The following is a 9,566-nucleotide window of genomic DNA, read 5'->3' on the forward strand; positions in this document are numbered from 1 at the left end:
TTGTACTTTATAGTTCCCTTTAATGTTCTCAAAAAAAACTAAAACAAAATAAACTTCTTTCCAGATAATGATTTTTCCAGAAGGGACGTGTAACCAATAGAACCTGCCTGATCACATTCAAACCAGGTGTGTGTGTGGTGTGTGTGTGTTGATAATACATTATGTGATACAGCTGATTTATTTCATTATGTACTTTGTTTAATTTGGGAAAGTGAACCATCCATGTTTTAGTATGAATTTGTATTTAGGATAACACTTAATAGAAACACAGCACTAATTCAATACTTGCTTTCCTGGTATTTAAACAGCAGCTGCAAAAATAGACAGCACCAAAAAACATTTACTTTGCCAAAGAACATCATCACTGAACTGTGCTCTTTCTGCCTAATGAGCATCCCTACATTCAGAGGGAGTGTGTGTGTGTGTGTGTGTGTGTGTGTGTGTGTGTGTGTTATGTGTGTGTGATCAGGAGCTGCTCATCCCTGCGGGTTCCTGCTCCAGCCTGTATGTGATCCGTTACCCAAACAAACTGGTGAGACATCTAAAAACTCAGATCAGCCCGACCCTCACGGAGAGCTCGCATCTTTAAGTAACGCATCAAATAGCTGCGTGTGTTTGTGTTGTGCTTCTCGTTGCAGGACACGATCACGTGGACGTGGCAGAACACGGAGCTGTGAGTGCTTTTCTTTGGGCTCTCATGGCTGTAGTGCAGGGAAATATATTCAAGGAGTGGATAACTCTGCTCTGTTGCAGGTTTAAGATCCTGTGGTTGGACTCTGTAGTCAGTTTCACAGTAGAAGTTTGGGAGATAGAGTAGGGGCTCTTTTCTATAAAATCATGTATAGAGATCTTCTGAAGAGCTTGTGAGAGATGTGTAAGGTTGGGTTTGTTGCTTGAGACTCAGTGGTGTTCCAGCACTTCAGTAGAGATGACTTCAGACAGAAGACAGAGATCTAAATGGAATATTCGATCAATCATGCAGAATTCTGTACATTGCAATCAGATGGTGATGTGGACGTGTGTGTGCGTGTGTGTGTCTCTGTGTCTGTCTCTGTGTGTGTGTGTCTCTGTCTGTGTGTGTCTGTGTGTGTGTCTGTCTGTGTGTGTCTGTGTCTGTGTCTGTGTATGTCTGTCTGTGTGTGTGTGTCTGTGTGTGTGTGTGTGTCTGTGTGTGTGTGTGCTCAGTGAAAATTGGTATTTACACATGGACGTCATCTAAGATTCTTTCAGCAGCATTTATTTAAAAAAAAGTCTAATAAGAGATACAGAAAACCCAAATAAAAATCTAATAGCTTATAGTACTAATATTTTTGTAATAGATAATTAAATATCACATAATTTTCAGTTTTAACAGTAGAGGCTCTGTTAAACAGCACAAATTTTCACATTTTTTAAAAGAAATTGAATTGTTTTGTGCCTTCATTTGTTCAGTACAGATTTTTTTAAATTTTTAGATTACATATCCAGAAGTTATGATAGCACTTTTAGAAAACAATGAAATATTTCACCAGGGCACTATTATATCAAAACTAGAAAATGTAAACATGCATTACAGCTAGTTCCAGAAAGCGTTGGTGTTCTCAAGTGTGCTGAGCGGTCTTTAGAAGTCCCTCAGACCAGTCTTCACTGTGCCTCTCTTCCTCTCGAGTATCTGTACATCTAGCCCTCAGAGGAGGAGAAGAAGAACCCGGCGCTCTTCGCTCACAACGTGCGCGCTTGATAGCAAAAGTAAGAAAATATTTACAGAAATGTATTTGGTTTTTAAATATTTGTTATTGTCCTGTATGCTACATGTTATTTCTAAATGACTGTTTAGTGCATTATATACAGCGTTATGATTATGATTATTTTATTTGTAGTATTTATTTATTTAAAACGACAAACTCAGCAGCAACAGAAAAACTCAAGCTTGCAGTTTATATTTTATTTAGAGTGGAAACTTGGGCCTTTTGTGGAGGAATTAAAACAAAACAGTAAAATCACGGGCACGTAACCTAAAATATGAATTAATAAAAAAATATGTTTTAATAAATAACTCTTAAAAACTACTTTTTTTTTTCCCTCCTCATTAATTACGATGCCTCTGTTAATCATTTACATTATAAAATCATTGTTAATCTAGTGATTAATAGTTTTTTGTAGTTCACTCATTTTTGCATCTTCTTGAGTAAGGAGCTTATAGAACACCTCCAAATAAATACAATCTTAATCTTGTAAAACAGAAATAAATAAATGCATTCTTTTAAATACAATTAAGCTCTCTAATTCTGATACATACAGCTATAAATGCCTTGTTCTTTATTTATAAGCATATCTATTAATGAAGGAGATTAAAAGGCTCAGTTATCATCCTGACAGAACAAATAAACAACACAGAAGAATACAGAACTATTTCAAGATGCAAAAATATGAAACTGTATTCATTTATCAAGTGTACAGTCATACAGCTTCATTTTTTTATCATGAAACAATACAATATTTCTGTGTTCTGTATCCCTCTGTGATGTTTAACTACTTTTAACTTAATCTGACTTGATCATAAAATTAACAGGAACATGTTAATAAAGCATTTTTAACACACTGAGCAATTATTATTGTTTAAATAATAAGATATAATCATGTATATTTAAATAATTTCTCAAGAACAAGGCATTATAGCCTCAACTGCTAAATTACTACATAACAATGTTGGAGCGATGGTTTATGAAAGGTGGTTATAAACCATGAGTATTTAGTGTCACATAACTAAAGATTCATAAGCGTGTAGTTATTATAAAGTGTTTGTGTTTTGTTTCTGCGTCTCTTCACTGCGCCAGCATCCATCTACGAGCCCTTGTTTCAGAGCACTTATTTGCTTCTTGTAGGCGTCACTTCCTTCCCACGCAGATAAAAGGCTGAAATGTTAGTCCAATCAGACAATACAACAGTGTTTGCTTAAACAGGGGTCAGGGGTCAGGGGAGTCCGATGGAGGAGTGGCTTGTTGTCTCTGAGGACACGTGCTCCGGGCCGAATGAGTATCAGAGCAGACCTCATCCAGAGGTGGGCAGGGGATATGGGACAAATGCGGTCAGGCAAGAGAATCTATTTTCCTCAGAGGAGAACACACATCATCCTCTGTACTTCTCACTAAAGGAGGTGAAGCGTGTCACTACGGATCTCCAGAATCAGATCGTAGAGGGGATAAGGCTGCTCCTGATAGCCAGGAGGATGTGGACCACAGAGATGGATCTCTCTCTGACACGGGAGGTTTTCATCCGCATCCAGAGAGCTTGAATCTTGGGTCTGGCCTGTGAGGAGGTCTTGAGCGCTCTGGACCTGATCCTGGCCTGAATGTGATCTTGACCATATAGAGTGCTAGAGCGGACTCCAGCAGATCTCTGGATGAGGCAAAATAGAGAGGCTTTGAGGCCTGAGGTGCTTTACGTGCATCGTGGAAGTTCTAGGAAAAACGGTTTGATCGTTCCTAGAGAGCCAGTTTCTCCCTCGGGCGTTTTTCTGGTAATTTGTGGAGGCTGGGAAAGAACAAATTGTTTCTTATGTGTTTGGTCAATCAGTGTATGCTTGCATCACGAATAGTTCCTATAAAAGTGTTTTAGAAGTAGGAGCTAATTTAGTTCCCCTAAATGAAGAACTAGAACTAAATGTGTTTCTATTTCTGGAGTAACGTCTGCAAGTAGTTCTAGGAAGTATGAAAAGGTTCCTTCAGTGCTAAAACTACTGTGGTGTTAGGAAAGAGAAAATATAGTTTGTTTCATCAGAGTTAGACATTCTCACCTTGCTTTTAAGTGATACTGCAATAAAACAAACAACAACTGTACGGCCGTTCCCTCATGTCATATGAGATTTAATGTGTGAAACAGTAGGAAAGTATCCTTTCGTAAGTAGATTTAGGAAGAGTGTGCACCGTCTTGAGACCAATTACCAGACTGGGCGCACTCAGGGGAATTGTCATCCTGAGGTATCTTTACAGCTGCCCAGTCATCTATGAAGCATTTTGGAGAGTTGCATGCATTGTCCATCAATCCTGCACAGAATCAGGTATACATAAGCTTTCCAGGTTATCTTGCTCCCAAAACCAGCATCCGTGCACAACTAACCATGCCTGACACTGTTTATGTATGGATGTAAAGAAATGCAGGCTTTCCACCCTCCTCCCTGAGTCCACGGAGAAACTTGTGTCTGATAAGGGCATTCTGGATTTACTTGGATGAGATACAGGCTTTTATATGATCTGAAAACCTCTGAAACTCTAAGAAGGGCAAAGCGCTGTCAAAACAGTATCTCACTGGATAAGAGTGGGCTATAAAGCTGGGTCCACTATTTCCAGCAAACCCAAGGGCCCATTCTACGAGAGGAGCAGCTGCGTCTTGGGTGTCCTTTAAAGCAGCTTCACATACATTTTTGAGATTTTTGTAAAGTGCCTTTGTGCAGGCAGTGCTGAAAGCACAATAAAAATAATAAAGGAAAGAAGAACATTTAACTCGTAAGTTAAGTGAGGAAGGTAGGGATGCCTGAATGTTGGGGCTTTTCTATAACATTGCGACATCGATTATAGAGAACATTTAGTTATGACTATAACCTTGGCTCTCTGAGGAAGATGAGGAAGGCGTCTCACCAGAGGACCCGTTATTCTTTTGCTCGAAAGAGGTGTAAAGTATGCCATTCTGGGCCAGCTCTGTGGTTTTATATATGAAGGGGTGGGTCTCGTTGGGCGTGATTAAATATGGCTTTATGAATGACCACATAGTGAGACAGAACCAGCGTCATAATCGTAACCAATGTGTGTTATGTCTGAAGGGCCCTACAGGTCCCCGTCACAGACTACTCGTTTGAAGACTGTCAGCTGGCCATGGCGGAGGGTCAGATCCGGCTGCCCGTAGACACGTGTCTGCTGGAGTTAGCAAACTGGTGCGCAGTCTGGGGTGAGTCTCGAGATCCTTCCAGACCTTGAGGAGGGCGAGATCAGAATGCAGGAGATAAAATATTTTAGGTTTCTCAAAATAATTATTTTTCAGTTTTGTGTTGGAAATTAATTTTTAATTTAATAGATATTTCCACTGGAAAAATTACAGTAATTGAATATATATTTTTTATTTTTCCAGTATTAAATTATTTAAATAATTTGTTTAAAATATCTAATCTAAATTTTTCTAGAGAGTTTTATGATTTAATGTAAATGTATGGTCAAAAAAGGCATTAGCACTTTTTAGAATGCAATAAAATGATTATATTTTTTTGTTAAAAGTGCTGCTCATGACAGGTTTACAGTATTTACTTGAGTTACTGATAAGTTCACTCTGTGGCTTCGTATCACGCCCTTCTGATGTATTCATCGACGACGTTTCTGGCACGCATCGTGCTTGATTTCTGTATCTGATGTGAATGGATGTGTGCTGGTTGTGTCTGAACTGCTGGTGTTGGGTCTCAGGCTGAAGCGTGAACTCCGAGAAGCTCCTGCAGGGTTACGGGAAGCGGGCTTGTAAACTTCAGGGTCAGAGACTGAGTCTGGAGGACTTCGCCCAGTTCCTGGAGCTGCCCGTGTCAGGCGAGCTCAGACACATGTTCGCTCTCTTTAGCGAGGTAAAGAAATATCCGTCCTCACAGGAGGTTAATCATCCACCATCAGATGCGATCGAATATCCGCTTACTCTCTTTTCACTGATGAACTCAAACAACAGCTAAATCCGTCTCGTCTCTCTCTGAGCAGAATGACGATCACCGATGGACGCCCGGGAGTTCGTGATCGCCTTCTCTGTGGTGTGTCGACCCATAAAAACACTGGACACCATCAGGCTGGCCTTCCAGGTCAGATGAGTCGTCGGTTTGGCTTTTCTGCAGCGTGCGCGATGATGCTCGGCTCTGAGAGTCTGCTGCTTTCTGTGATTCTTCAGATGTTCGAGGCAGAGGAGGACGGCGCGATCACGGAGAACGAGCTGATGTGCATCTTGAGGGCGGCGCTGGGCGTCGGAGGCTCAAAGTCAGCCGTCTCTTCAGAGCCATCGATGAAGAGGACTCAAGGCAAAATCACCTTCGGTAAGAGCATAGCATTGTGTAGAAGATAAACAAGTTTCGGGAGGATCACGGAGGGCCACTTACTCATTAGTGATTATACTGTTTATCCTCCTGAGCAGTGCTCATCTAGTGACGTCCGGCACCCTCATAAAAAACAAAGAGAAGCTTTAAGGGCTCCCTGCAGTTTCCATCAAAATAAACATCTGAGAGTTTATTGTTAGAAAATGAGAAAATTATTAGGAATTATAGCCGTAAATGTGAGTATTGCAGTTTGACCTTATAATGTAATATAAAATTATTTGTTATATAACTTTTCCTCTTTTCTTTGTTGTTGTGTAGTTTGGAATATTTCAATAGTAACACATATTTTACTTTTATTTAGTCATTGTATATTAATATTGAGAGTTTATTGTAATGTTTTGTACATATGTTATATTATTATTATTATTATATAAATATTTACACATGCAGTATGTTCTGAAAATATTTGTACGTTTACATTTATATACAATATAAATTATGTGAACATTAATATAAATATATAAATGTATGATGTAAGCAACTTATTTTTCATAAATATATACATGCATGTATGTGTAAATTTATAAAACACACACACATACATATACACACATATATATATATATATATATATATATATATATATATATATATATATATATATATATGTATATGTGTATGTGTATATATATATGTATATGTGTATATGTGTGTGTGTATATATAAAAAAATATATTGGATGTGATTAAGCATTCGACAGTTTCTTAATAATACTAAAATAGAAAGCGATGCAGTAGCTTAGTGGCGATTAGCATTGACACGCTTTGAGGTCAGGTTAGCAGCTTCGTCTGAACGGGGTTGTCCTGCTCTGACTCGTGTTTCTCTGGCAGAGAGTTTTTCGGAGTTTGCGGATCAGCATCCAGACTTCGCCGAGCAGTACCTCTACTCGGATAACGCCCGCCGCAGCAGCAGCTCCCGACCCACGCCGCCAGCGGCTTCTGCTGCGACTTCAGCCCCAGAGAGCAGAAGAAGCTGGACTGAGTGTTTACTTCCTGCTGTCTGTGACATTTGATTGGTTCCTGTACGCTTGCTGGTTTTCTCTTCCTCGGCATCATTTCAGCATCACTGTTTTAAAAGCAAATTGAAGGAAATTTATGTCTTTTTGCTTTTTTTGTGTTTATTTTTTTGGTCGGAGAAATACTTGAAAGCCAAGCACTTCTTTAGTTAGTCATCGGGGACAGATACTGACCAACTGCATGTTTTTGTAATACGGGATGGAAAGCGTCCAGTCAGTAATGAATGCAAGCTGTTTTCGCTCCCGTCCACGTCTTTGGTTTTCAGTCTGCCATGACTGTAGATGCCTTTATGAATTGCTAAGTGAGTATTTGCATGGGCTCGATGCTTGATAACAGTATTCTTCAGTGTTTGATCTGCTCGTGAGCGCCAGTGACAGATATCTGATCTCTGTCTCCTCCTGCTGGACCGACCAGGCGTCAGATTTGAGGCGCACAAAGCGACTAGATGAAGTGCTGGTCTGAATCAGAGCGAGCCGGTTTTATTATATTATTATTATTATTATATCTCCTGATTCCTTAATATTTGGTCCCTTCGCTCAGGGAAAGCGGCTAACGGTATTTGTATGTTTTATTTCTTCCTCGTTCTTTTTGTAGAGTCAGTTCGCTTGAACAACCCAACAATCATTTCACCTCATCGCATACAAATCAGCTCTTTTTGGTTTGTTTTGAATCTATTTTTACATTTTTCTTCAGGTACTTCAGATCTTTGCGTTAATATGGACCAAATCCAGAATACAGACTGAGAGTCAGGAATCTGATCCGTGTTATTCATCAGATAAAGTCAATAACAGAGTGTTTACCTTTTTGATAAACATATTCCTGTATTTTTCTATTTTTCACTCACTGAGGCAAGTGAAAAATTGGCGTCAAATCCAGTAATTTGGCCGATTCAAGTGGCTCATTCTAATATTCTAGTGGATTTTTATCGTCAAGTCTTCCTTTCTTCCCTTGAGGCTTGTCACGTTCGCTCCTAATGAATGATGTTTTGGGGTAAAACGAGGTTTTAACACGCACCCGAGGAAAGAATCTACTGCCTGATGTAATAGACAACATTTGCTGATTTTTATTTATCTATTTATTTTTCCCGGAGTCACACAACGAGGCGAAGTGAAGGGTTTATTTTGCTAAGAGATGCTGTGTAATGTTGGTGAGCTGAAGGCCTGAGCGGTTTCGTGTCTCGTCAGGCGCTCTGAGATGTTTGATTCACACCTTTCTAGTGAAATCAGAAAGGACTTCTCTGTCGGTTCTCAATTCAACTCACTTTTTGGCGAAGCAATATTTTATTGATGTCACCACCTTTTTAAAAAAAAAATATTTCTGATATGTATTTTGAATATTCCGAGTGCTGGGCATTTTGTGAATTTTGATATACATAAAAGAATTTCTTCTCACTGCCATGACAGATTTGTGATCTAAAGTGTTATTTTCAGATTGACCTGACTAGTTAGCTAGTAGCTAGTATGATTAGCTTTTGTCTTTCTACACATTCTGTGATGGTTTCCTCGCTGATGGCACGATGTATGTAACTGTGTTTTTGTTCTCAAATCGATAGGTTATTTTTTGGCCTTGTATTTCAATGTAAAGTTTAATGAGGAAAAGAGAATGTATCGACAATCCATCACAATCAGCAGTCAACGTCCCGTCTCAAACAGGAAGTGAGCGGCGGCTCCGGAGCCCGACGTACGGGGTCTCTGTGCTCATGACGGCTCCGGTCTCCGGCTCGTCGGTCCGTTTTCGTATTAGCTCATGCTGGCACTTTAGATTTTGAAGCGTTCTTTTCACGAATCCTCTAGAAACGTGACGGTCTGCTGGTGTAACCGGTTACTATCTACAAGTTAAAGTGATCGGTTACTGTTTTCTGTGTTACACCGATTGGCTTCTGTTACGTTACTTCTATTTAGCTGTAACCGGGTTACAGTGATCATACTGTATTGCGCAGAAAGGGATTGTGGGTTTGCTCTGGATCTGATGGGGATGTAGTTCTTGGGCGGGTCTTAGCTGATGGCAATCATTGCCTTGGTTTTTGACCACGGACCACGGACAAAAACGGTTTATTAACTAGTTATTTCATTGTGATTTTATTTTTGTTTTGCGACGCGTTGACCCCTAAATGAAAATCATCACAATGAAGCAAAGCGTTATTTCTGTGAAGAGAAAAAAAGAAATAATAATAATAATAATAACAACAATGCTGTTTTCAATTAAGCAATCATTTCATTGGTGTTTTGAATTAGACTGATGGTAAGGCGGTCAAAAGTGTATTCAGTTGTCATGAAAATATCACGTTTGCTGGAGTATTACTGACTTTAAGTCGTGTGTGATCTGAGCAAACCTCGGTCTCCTTTCTCCCAATCAGAAGCTGTGATTTTTACAATCTTTGTTTTTCATCAGCTTTGTAATCTAATGAAATGAGGACCCAGCATCTCTCTGGTGTGTAACTTTCTTTGATTTGAAAT

At 39.4% G+C, this 9,566-nt stretch overlaps 1 pseudogene; it reads left to right on the forward strand.

Moving 5' to 3' along the window:
* Nucleotides 1–7,075, forward strand: part of LOC122360795 — an 8,321-nt pseudogene extending 1,246 nt beyond the window's left edge.
* The last annotated feature ends 2,491 nt before the right edge of the window (nucleotides 7,076–9,566 follow it).

Source organism: Puntigrus tetrazona, chromosome 16 (genome assembly GCF_018831695.1).
Source record: "Puntigrus tetrazona isolate hp1 chromosome 16, ASM1883169v1, whole genome shotgun sequence".
Classification (NCBI taxonomy): domain Eukaryota; kingdom Metazoa; phylum Chordata; class Actinopteri; order Cypriniformes; family Cyprinidae; genus Puntigrus; species Puntigrus tetrazona.